This window comes from Gastrolobium bilobum, unplaced genomic scaffold (assembly GCF_033153095.1).
Source record: "Gastrolobium bilobum isolate Gb01-03AN ecotype WA unplaced genomic scaffold, APGP_CSIRO_Gbil_v1 utg34045, whole genome shotgun sequence".
In the NCBI taxonomy this organism is placed as follows: domain Eukaryota; kingdom Viridiplantae; phylum Streptophyta; class Magnoliopsida; order Fabales; family Fabaceae; genus Gastrolobium; species Gastrolobium bilobum.
The window spans coordinates 128,149-140,298 of record NW_026896567.1 but is presented as its reverse complement, the minus strand read 5'-3'; positions in this window follow the sequence as shown (position 1 = coordinate 140,298).

Below are 12,150 nucleotides of genomic sequence, written 5' to 3'. Positions count from 1 at the left end.
TTCAAATCGATGCCAACACCCCCTTACATCATGACCAAACTTATAACATAGCTGACAATGGACATTTGATCTAGTTCCACGTCCTCTACCTCGATTAAATCTCATTTGAGATCTACCTCTTCCTCTGTATTGACCACTTGAGCTGTTGAAATGACCTTCTGCAGGTTGTTCTGTTCGACTTTGTTTTCTGGTTTCAGAAACAGATTCATCTTCTTCATCAGATTCAAGTTTCTTCTGCACCTGAACACGTTGAGTGAGGTTCAGGGACGCTCCTTCATTCAGTAGCTGTTCATTCTGCTTGATCAGAAGCTGTTCATGAGCCATAAGCTCTACTCCTAAATCTGCAACGGAGTATGCTCTGTCACGTCCATGTATCATCATCACAAACGGATTGTAATCAGAAGGCAATCCTTCAAGTATCGTCTCAATATGTTCTTCAACTGAGACTGGATTTCCAATTGATTTAAGAGAATCACAGATCGTTTTGATTCGAGTTATGTACTCTCTTGCAGTCTTCGTACCTTTCTTCATTGTCTTCAACTCAGATCTGAGTTGTCTGGATCTGGATTTCATCACGCCATGAAACAACTTGTGTATATTCTCCCAAGCTTCGAACGAGTGTTTCACAGGGAGAATGTCGTTTACGACTTGCTCAGAGATAGTGGATAACAGCCAAGTCAAGAGCATCTGATCTTGTGTTAACCACTCAGAATATGCAGAACTAAAAATACCATTTTCTTGATCGTCTTCTGTCTCGAACTTTCGAGGAACTTTTGGATTCACTAAGAAACGTTGTAGTTGATGTGCAGTAATGATTGGTTCTATGATCTGGTTCCAGAAGAGATAATTATCTTCTGTTAACCTTGCAGAGATCTGAAAATTGAAAAGAGACGATGGATTTTTAGGTTCCATCGCGGTTTTGGAGGTGGATTCGCTTAGGCCACCTGCGCTGGCTTCTGTGTTGGTTGCGGAAGACATGATTAACTACTGTGTATGGATCATAAGGCTCTTGATACCATAATAGAATTCCTCCATTGAAGGAAAATGTGAGAAACTGAGAGAGATTGAGAGAGAGACATGAGAGAGAGAGAGTTAATGTGTGAAATGTATTATCAAAGTAAAAGTGAATCATCATTCACGTGAAGGAGTACAAGCTCAATATATAGAGCACAAAGCTGACTCAGAGATGAGTCAGCAAATCTAACAAACTTGTAACAAACTAACTAATAGCAAGAGCAGCAGTAATCAGCTGCTATAGGTACAAACTAAGCTATATACACCTAATAAAAAGTAATCAAACATATAGTATTTGTTATACTAATGTTTCATGTTCAGTAAACGATATCTCTAGCTATAAATCAAATTAAAATTCTTACATCGACCCGTTGATCCAGTTTTTATAACATTGCACTGCTAACTGGATTGGTAAAATATTGTACTCTACATTGATTAAATAAGTCTAGGTCAATTTTTATAATTGTGATTTTGCAAATGAGAAGGGCATTGTAATAACTAATAAGCGATTCAAGGAGATATAAAATAAGGGGAAATCATTTCCGCATTTATTGCAGAAATAATCTCTGCATTTAATTATTGCAGAAATCATCTCTCTGCAGTAGACATCAAATTTGAGAGACAAAAACCATATTTTAATGGAGGAAGATATTGTGACAACTGACAACCAAGTTATGTTACTACCAAGTGACTACCAATCAATTTTACTGTTAGATCGATTATGTTGATCCAACAGTTATATTTATTTCCTTCTTTGTATGGTCATGATTCCCCATATTTAAAGTGAAAGCATTAAATATGGATTATCATAACCATACAAAGGTGAAAATAAATATAAAGTAATAAATTTGGAAAATCATGACCATACAAAGATGGAAATAAATATAACCGTTGGATCAACATAATCGATCTAACGGTGAGATTGATTGGTAGTCACTTGGTAGTAACACAACTTGGTTGTCACAATATCCTTCCCCTAATTTATAAGAGTTTTTTTTTTAAAAAACTTATAAACCTAATCTTCTCCATAATTTATATAAGAATTTCTCGTAAATTATAACAGACAGATCATGCGATAAAAGAATCCGCGTGTCAGCGATATATGCGGACGTTTGAATAATGAACAATAATACTATGTAACAAAAGAATATTCACCCACCGAATCAACCGGTGGAGCATGTTTTATGTGCTATTAAAGTAGGTACTTCTTTATTTAAAAAAAATGGATATAAAAATAATAATTATAAAAACAGCGATAAAATAAATAAATTATTTTTTTCATATTTAGTAAAGGATACATTGACTGCTCTATTTCCCCCTCTGATGATGCATTTGGTTAACCCCGGAAATCTGATGCATTTGCTTAGGTCACATGAGGCTCTACTTGATATTTTTATTATGATTACGAATTGAACTGATTTTGTATAAAAGTAAGGATTAAACTTATCTAATTTTATTTTGAGCCAAATTTCGTTGATTTATCTAACTCAATTATAATTGCCTGGATTTAGTTGGGGGTATCGAGTTACATTTAAAAAAGAAATAAAAAATTACCTGCATAGCAATATTATGCTGTGGTGGCTGCACATGATTTACTGTTTTTCATGTTTTTTTTTTCTTTTAATACCCTTTAGTATTGGGGGAAAACTTGTATGCTTTAAATGTATATATTACACTATGCATCCAATTTTTGGGCCGAAGCTGGATAGTATGTTGGCCTCACTGAACCACATGGCCATGGTTTGATTTGGTTAATAAACCATCGAAATTCCTGGTGATAAGAAAATTAATCTTAAAATATAGTTAAGAACAATACTTAATCTTTAGGAATATAAAAATTTAAATTATAACAAAAAATCACTTAAAATTTATTTAGAGATAAAAAGAATATTATTTATTGCATTAACCAATCATAAATTTCTTCTCACTTTTATAGATTTAATATAAAATTTTATTTATAAATTTTAATCACTCACTAAGAATAAATGATCACTTAATAAAAAACAATAGCTCTTACATCCCCATCTCGAGCCGGTTCAATTAACATGCATATGATATAAACAGATACAACGGAAGACTTAACTTACGAAAATACGAGCTAACTTTTTCTTTTTCTTTTTAAATTCTCATTCGACGTAAACGAAAATCGGACAGAGTTTCCTCTATAAATCGGACAACTGGGATTTTCCAATCCCACTCAGAATCATTTCCTGATAACAGTTTATACAGCACATCAATCCAGAAGTACCAGTCATGCAAATATAATCAGATACCCATCTATGGGCGCATGCAGAAACTGGCTCCGTGCCACTAATCTAACAGCATGCAGTCTAATACATAAACATAACTGAATACTACATCATCATATAACGTGCCTGAATACTCAAATGTACATGCATCAAACTGACAGACATGTACAAAATATATACATGCCATATACAAAATAAAAGATCAATGTCATGATCCATCAAAGGCGGAAATACAAAATGACATGAATATACTTCCAAAAAGTAGTACCTACAGCCACTCAAAATCCGATCCGTCAACTGCCTCAGCCACGTGTCGCGTCCCTGCCTAGTGAGGACTCACCGGGAATCTGGGCACCTGAAAATATGTCCCCAACGAGGGGTGAGATTACAAATCTCAATAAGCTCCAGGTTTATAGAGAATTCTCCATACCCCTGGCTCACTCCTGCATGAAAGTCAGATACAGAGTATACAAATACAACATATAACAGATATCATAGCAGAACATAACATATATCCCTATCATATCAGAGATGTGCGCCGTCATTCCCAAGGGAGGACCCCAAGCGGAAATCAATGCACGTGTTCCCGAGGGAGGACCCCAAAGCGGACATCCGGGTATTATACAATCAATGGCCAGAGATTGTTACAGAAATCATATTACAAAAGTCATATCAGAGCAAAACATATCATGTTATCAAATAACTCTATATGAATGCATCTATACAAAGCATATAAATAACAGTCATACAGTCCAATCATAGTTCACTAACCATGGTGGAGCACTCAAGCAGGAAAAGACTCCTTAAACATAGAGCTTACCTCTTGAAGCTTTACCAATACTCTTACTTGTTGCACAAGTTACTTATATATCTTCAAGAGATTCTGATTCCTTTTTAGTCCCTAGGTACACCTAGAGCAAGAATCCACAAATACCAATTAATAAAATGCCATCATGCCTAGTTTTCACATAAGGCATACATTTTATCGCTTCTTTTCATTTCTTTGCGTTTTTGCCAATCCTATGCCAATACACAAGTCTAGACCTCTTTATAACCGTTGGTGTTCTTTAATTTAATCACTTATTCCCTTAGGAATTTTCAACATAAATCATGCTATTTTTCTTCAAAACTCATCACTTTTATACAATTTATTACAACACATTTTATTTAAAATAAAATGTACAAAATATATCCCTAAGCCACCCTATAGGTCGAATTCCACAATGACAATAGGCAAAAGGGTTCTTTTCTTTTTACTTATTCTTTCTTCACTTAGTTAGTAACTTACACACACATGTATATATTTATATATATACATATCCACAATGTCTAATTAAATTTTAAACATTAAACTCCTCCAATATACATCAAGGTCGAAACATAGGAGCATACTACATAGGATTTTTTTCCACTTTGGCATTCTCACTAATGCACCAAATTTCCACTTATTCCAACATATTAAACCTTCCCAATACATACAATGAATTTTGTACATCATCCCCTAATTACCCTATCAAGGCCGAAATCTAGGGCATCTCATCATGGGATTTTTTTTTCCAATTTTATACATGTTCACATGCTTATTCCACCTTCCTAAATCCAACACATCAACACTCCATCATCAATTCAAATTTTAAACTAATTTATATCTCACTTAAAACATGCTCATAATTCCAAGACATAAATCACAAAAATAAAACTATAGGATTGGAGGTTTCTCACCTATAGTAGCTATTCCAAGCTCCAAAGAACAAACCCCAAACTTTGCTCACTCGAAAGCCCCACTTTTCTACAAGCATGAATAGTGTCACGAATTGGGTTTGATGAATAACTCTCTCCACAAGCCAAATCAGCCCAAATGGAGTGGTGGAATGGATTCACTAGCCTTTTTCCTTAAAGATTCATGTATGGCATCATGGCTTTTGGTGAGAATTTGAGTGGAAATGAGAGGAAATAAAAAAACTAACCTAGGTCCCTTTCTCCATGGAAGCATCGAGCAACAGTGAGAGAGATGGAAAAGAAAGGAAACAGCGCGCAGAAAGAAGGAGAAATAAGGATTTCACGGTGTGTAAAATTTAAGTTACTTTAACTGGGTAAAGGTTTATCTATCTACACACCTCCATTTATTACCAAACTTTACCTAATGGACTAGAATATTTTTCTAGTCATATTTTTAACTTTACTTTCACTTTTCGGGTAACTTTGTTTACCCTCATTTTTATCCCTTAACTGTCATTTTAACGCATTTTTCACTAAGGGTGACTTTATTTCTTTTACTTCTAATTATTCTTCAATATTAAATCCCCAATTACTAGTGAGGGTTATTATATTAACCCCACCTTTTAAGGATTTTGCCCACAAAATCAAATATCAAATATAACATATACCTGACGTCAAACTCAGGGTACCGCTGGAGAATCTTATTCTCCCGCTCCCAAGTAGCGTCCTCAGGAGTCAATCCTTCCCATTGTACCTTGATCATGGGAATCGTCCTGTTTCTCAATACTTTTTCATCACGTGCTAGAACCTTCAATGGTCCCACAACAAACTTTAAGTCTTTCCTTACTTCAATATCGTCCTGCTGGACAATGTGGGACGCATCAGGTACATATCTACGAAGTTGACTGATGTGAAAACCACTATGCAGTTTCATAATCTCTCTTACATATAATCGAGCCAACTGCTCTGTAGAGAAACTCATCTTGACTGGAACGAAATATGCAGACTTAATCAATCTGTCTACCACAACTCATATAAAATCAAAACCAACCTGAGTTCTCAGAAATGCTACTACAAAATCCATAGAAATACTAACTCACTTCCATTCCGGAATATTCAAGGGCTGCAGTAATCCATAGGGCTACTCATTCTCAAACTTATATTCGTCATTTTATTTCTCCGAAGTCATTTTAGTTCACTTTTATTCCCTAAGGAACAGTATTAACAATTCACAGTTGGGTTTCTGCATCGTTTTTAACGAAATGCACTGTGAATTACTAATTGTGCACTGTTTGCACGCAAAATCGTAAAACTTATCATTTTTGGTCTAAACATGACTTGTTTAGCATATAATGGGCTTCCATATTCTTATTACATCAATCTTATTACTGATAATACCCTTTTCCTTTCTAATTGTATATCAGTCTTCTCACTGAAAATATAATTTCATTGAAACCTCAATGCATCAGCCTTTCTACTGATAATATAATTCACAGTTTATTGTACATCAGTCCTTGCACTGATAATACAATTTACAAATTCTACTGACCAGAGAGACTGCACTCTATGAATTACACAAGGAATCTCCTTGATACATACCAAATGCAAAACATAACATCATAACTAATACTCTGGTTAACTATTCAAGGGCTTTCCCCAAGAATAGCTAACCGACATGTCTCACATGTCTAGTGTGACTCCCAGGGTCAAGCCATAGGCAATCAACACAAACTGTAGTATGAAAATAACTCCCAGGGTCAAAGCCATAGGGAGTCTACATACCAAAGTCACTGACCAGGATTCTCATAACATACATCATCATAACATCAAAAATCATATAATATTTATATGAATGTGAATGAATGCACATATACAACATATTAAACACTTATTCATAAACTGAGCAATCTTTTTCTTCATACTAGACTACCAGAAATTTGGTTTCATGGCCTGATACATCTTAGTATCAATAGGATGAATAGTGTACTTACCCATATGGGCCTTAGTTAACACCTCATCCACTATCTGACATTTTGGAACAATGATCCAATCTTATTATACTTAACACCGAGCTTATCAGCGAATACAAAGTCCTTTTCTTTCATAGACTAAACTCTTTCATCAAATAATTGAGCCTCTTTAATCCTCTCTATTAACGAGTTCAGTACTACAGTAGAAGTCAACAAATACGAATTATCCTCTGAACTGACAGGAGTGTTGAAATCTCTAAACTTTTCAATCAAATCATACTCTGAAATCATCAAATTAGCCATACAGACCGTCTTCTTGCTTAAGGCATCGGCTACCACATTGGCTTTACCTGGGTGATATTATAATTCAAAATCATAATAATTCAGAATTTTCATCCGTCGGCTTTGCCTCAGATTCAACTCTTTCTGATCAAATAGATACTTTAAACTTTTGTGGTCACTGTAGACAACAAAATCGGCACCGTATAGAAAGTGTCGCCAGATTTTCAATGCGAACACTACGGCTGCCAACTCAAGATCGTGTGTCGGATAGTTCTCCTCATGCGGTTTTAACTGCCGAGAAGCATAAGCAACCACCTGACGAAACTGCATTAAAACACAGCCTAACCCAAACTTAGAAGCATCACAATACACCACAAATTTACTGGTAGGATCCGGCAATATCAATACCGGAGCTGTAGTCAACTTCCTTTTTAACTCTTGAAAGCTCACTTCACATTCTTGGGTCCACACAAATGGGTTCCCTTTACGGGTTAACCGTGTCAAAGGTAATACCATCCGTGAGAATCCCTCAATAAAACGCCTATAATACCCATCCAAACCAAGAAAACTCCTGATCTCTGTAATATTTTTAGGACGTTCCTATCCTAACACTGCTTCAATCTTACTCAGGTCCACTGCCACTCCTTCATATGAGATGACATGGCCCAGAAATTGTATCTCAGAAAGCCAGAATTCACACTTTGACGGTTTAGCATACAACTGATGCTCTCTCAGAATCTGCAAAACAACCTTTAGATGCTCAGAATGCTCTTCTTTACTCTTTGAATATATCAGTATGTCATCAATAAAGACAACCACAAACTGATCCAGATAGGCTTTAAAGATCCGATTCATATAACTCATGAAAACGGCTGGTGCATTTGTAAGCCCAAATTGAATAACCAGATACTCATAGTGCCCATATCGGGACCTGAAAGCTGTCTTCGGAACGTCATCCGGCTTTACCCGGATCTGATGATACCCGGACCGAAGATCAATCTTAGAAAATACAGTCGCACCACGCAACTGATCCAACAAATCATCTATATGCGGCAAAGGATACTTATTCTTAATAGTAACCTTATTCAACTGCCGGTAGTCTGTACATAATCTCATAGACCCATCCTTTTTCTTAACAAAGATCACCGGTGCTCCCCACGGAGACACACTCGGTCTGATAAAATTTTTACTAGACAAGTCTTCAATCTGCTTCTTCAATTCAGATAATTCCAGAGGTGACATCCGGTATGGGGCAAGAGAGATAGGCCCCACGCCAGGTAACAAGTCAATTGCAAATTCAATTTCCCTCTCTGGAGGAAAGTGCAGAATTTCATCTGGAAAGACATCCTCAAACTCGGAGACAATCGGAATAACAGAAATTGGCTCCTTGTTGACGCCAACCAGACCTCCCGATAAAACATACCAGGAATCTCCTTCCTTCAAGGCCTTTACCACCCGAAGTACAGACAAATAAGGAGACTCCCTTTCTTCATCATGAGATGAGACAGAAATGGTTTTACTGCAGCAGTCAATCTTCACACAGTACTTGGACAACCAATCCATCCCCAGAATTAAATTCACAGATACAAGATGTAAGACGATAAAATCGGCAGAATATTCCCTGCCATCATACTTGAATTTCACATTTTCACACACATAGTCTTCACTAAAAACACTTCCCACAGCCGTAATAATGCGCATAGGAGTTTTCATTTTTATCACATGCAGACCAAATGCTTCAGCTACATAATCAGCAATAAAAGAATGTGTGGCACCAGAATCAAACAAGACACTAAGCATTTCATCACGAATAGAAATCATACCTCGCACCAAACTAGCTGACCTCTCAGCCTCTTGCTGAGTCACTGCATATACTCGGGCAACTGGAGGTGGGAGAGGTAGAGATGGTTCCTCAACCACAATAGGAGCCGGAGTAGCCTGAATAGTAGAAACCTGTCCCCCATTAAAGGGACAGTCCCTAATAAAATGCCCAGGTTGGCCACACTTATAACACAGTCTTTGTTCTCTCCTGCAAACCCCAGAATGGGCTTTTCCACATATAGAGCATTGAGGAGCAGATTTAAAATTTCCAGGCTTAGAATTTCCCGCCTTTTTGAACTTACCATCAGACTGTCTAACCTGCAACCCTTTTCCTTTAGAATTCCCAGAAGTGTTTTTAGGACCCGAATTAGGAGCAGATTGGTCCTTATGCTTCCTTCTATAGTACTCTTCAATGTTTTTACACTTTTTAACGAGTGCAGCAAAAGTATCAAAAGTGTGTCCTGCAAGTTTTTTAGAAATGTTATCATGTAGTCCTCTATGAAATTTAAACACCAGATCATCCTCAGTAGGTGGAGCTCTCTGGAAATGAGAGTATTTGGCCAGCTTATTAAACTTATTCAAATATTCATCAATAGACATCTGGCCCAGCTATAGTTCTTCAAATTCACCCTTCTTCCTTATCCGGGCTTCAGCCGGAAAGTATTTTAGCAAGAATTGCCTTTCAAATAAAGGTCGGGTAATAGCATGACCCTGACATTCCAAGGGCTGACGGGTATTTCTCCACCAATCGGCTGCATCATTCTGCAGTATATAAGAAGCATACAACAATCTCTGCTGATCATCACACTCCATGACAGTAAAAATGCAATCCAATTCCTCTAACCACTGAATTGCGGCAATCGGATCAATGCCTCCTTTGTAATTTGGTGGTGCATGTTTTCGGAAGGCATTAAGCATTCTTTCTCTTTGCTCTCTATTAGTGGCTGGCTGTGCCACACCACCCCTGTGACTAGATTCTCCATTCATGTCATTATTTCCTTCACCCTCCACAACAATGGGATTATGAGGAGGAGGAACAGGCTGTTGTGGTTGTGGCTCAGGCTGTGGCTGTTGCAAAGGCTGTGGCTGTGGACCTTGCCCACCAGCCCTCACCTCCACCAAGAGTAATCTCATCATTTCAATATTCGCCATTCTGCTTGCTGCCATCATTTCTTGATTGACCAACCTATTAGCCTCTAACAGGTCTTGATTTGCTTTCATCATCACTTCCAGCTCTCGCTGCCTAGCTGCAGCCATATTTTGTTGCATCTCAGTTAAGGCCGTTATCATTGGATCTGGCTGTGAAGTATTTCCCCGCTGATTTATTCGGGGTCTCGCCAAATTTGCTAGAATAGGATCTGTCGGGTCAATAGGAGGATCAAGAGTCCTTCTTGGACGAACCATAATTCTGCACATTTTACACAAAGGAATGAGTTAGCTACGCTCACACTCAGTGATCAGACATGCATATCATAGGACTCCAAGAGAAACTCAAGAAGATCATAACCCGAACAGTTTATGCATTATTTCACAGGCTCTCCTAGAGAAACTGCTCTGATACCATAAATGTAACATCCCAGTCTCGAGGCGGTTCAATTAACATACACATGATATAAACAGAAACAACATAAGACTTAACTTACGAAAATATGAGCTAACTTTTTCTTTTTCTAACTTAATTCTTACTCGGCGTAAACGAAAATCGGACAGAGTTTCCTCTATAAATCGGACAACTGGGGATTTTCCAATCCCACTCAGAAGCATTTCCTGATAAACAGTTTATACAACATATCAATTCAGAAATACCAGATATCCAAATATAATCAAATACCCATACATGGGTGCATGCATAACATGGCTCTGTGCCACTATATCTAACAGCATGCCATTAAAACGTAAACCTATCTGAATACTACATCATCATATAACGTTCCTGAATACTCAAATGTACATGCATCAAACTGACATACATGTACAAAACATATACAGGCCATATACAAAATAAAGGATCAATGTCATGATCCATCAAAGGCAGAAATACAAAATGACATTAATATACTTCAAAAAAGTAGTAGCCTACGACCACTCAAAATCCGATCCGTCAACTGCCTCAGCCACGTGTCGCGTCCCTGCCTAGTGAGGACTCACCGGGAATCTGGGCACCTGAAAATATGTCCCCAACGAGGGGTGAGATTACAAATCTCAATAAGCTCCAGGTTTATAGAGAATTCTCCATACCCCTGGCTCACTCTTGCATGAAAGTCAGATACAGAGTATACAAATACAACATATAACAGATATCATAACAGAACAGAGCATATATCCATATCATATCAGAGATGTGCGCCTTCATTCCCAAGGGAGGACCCCAAGCGGAAATCAACGCACGTGTTCCCGAGGGAGGACCCCAAAGCGGAACCAGACATATCAGAGGCGTACACCATCAGTCCCGAGGGAGGACCCCAAAGCGGACATCTGGGTACTATACAATCAATGTCCAGAGATTGTTACAGAAATCATATTACAGAAGTCATATCAGAGCAAAACATATCATGTTATCAAATAACTCTATATGAATGCATCTATACAAAGCATCTAAATCACAGTCATACAGTCCAACCATAGGTCACTAACCATGGTGGAGCACTCAAGCAGGAAAAGACTCCTTAAACATAGAGCTTACCTCTTGAAGCTTTACCAATACCCTTACTTGTTGCACAAGTTACTTATATATCTTCAAGAGATTCTGATTCCTTTTTAGTCCCTAGGTACACCTAGAGCAATAATCCACAAATACCAATTAATAAAATGCCATCATGCCTAGTTTTCACATAAGGCATACATTTTATCGCTTCTTTTCATTTCTTTGCGTTTTTGCCAATCCTATGCCAATACACAAGTCTAGACCTCTTTATAACCGTTGGTGTTCTTTAATTTAATCACCTATTCTCTTAGGAATTTTCAACATAAATCATGCTATTTTTCTTCAAAACTCATCACTTTTATACAATTTATTACAACACATTTTATTTAAAATAAAATGTACAAAATATATCCCTAAACCACCCTATAGGTCGAATTCCACAATGACAATA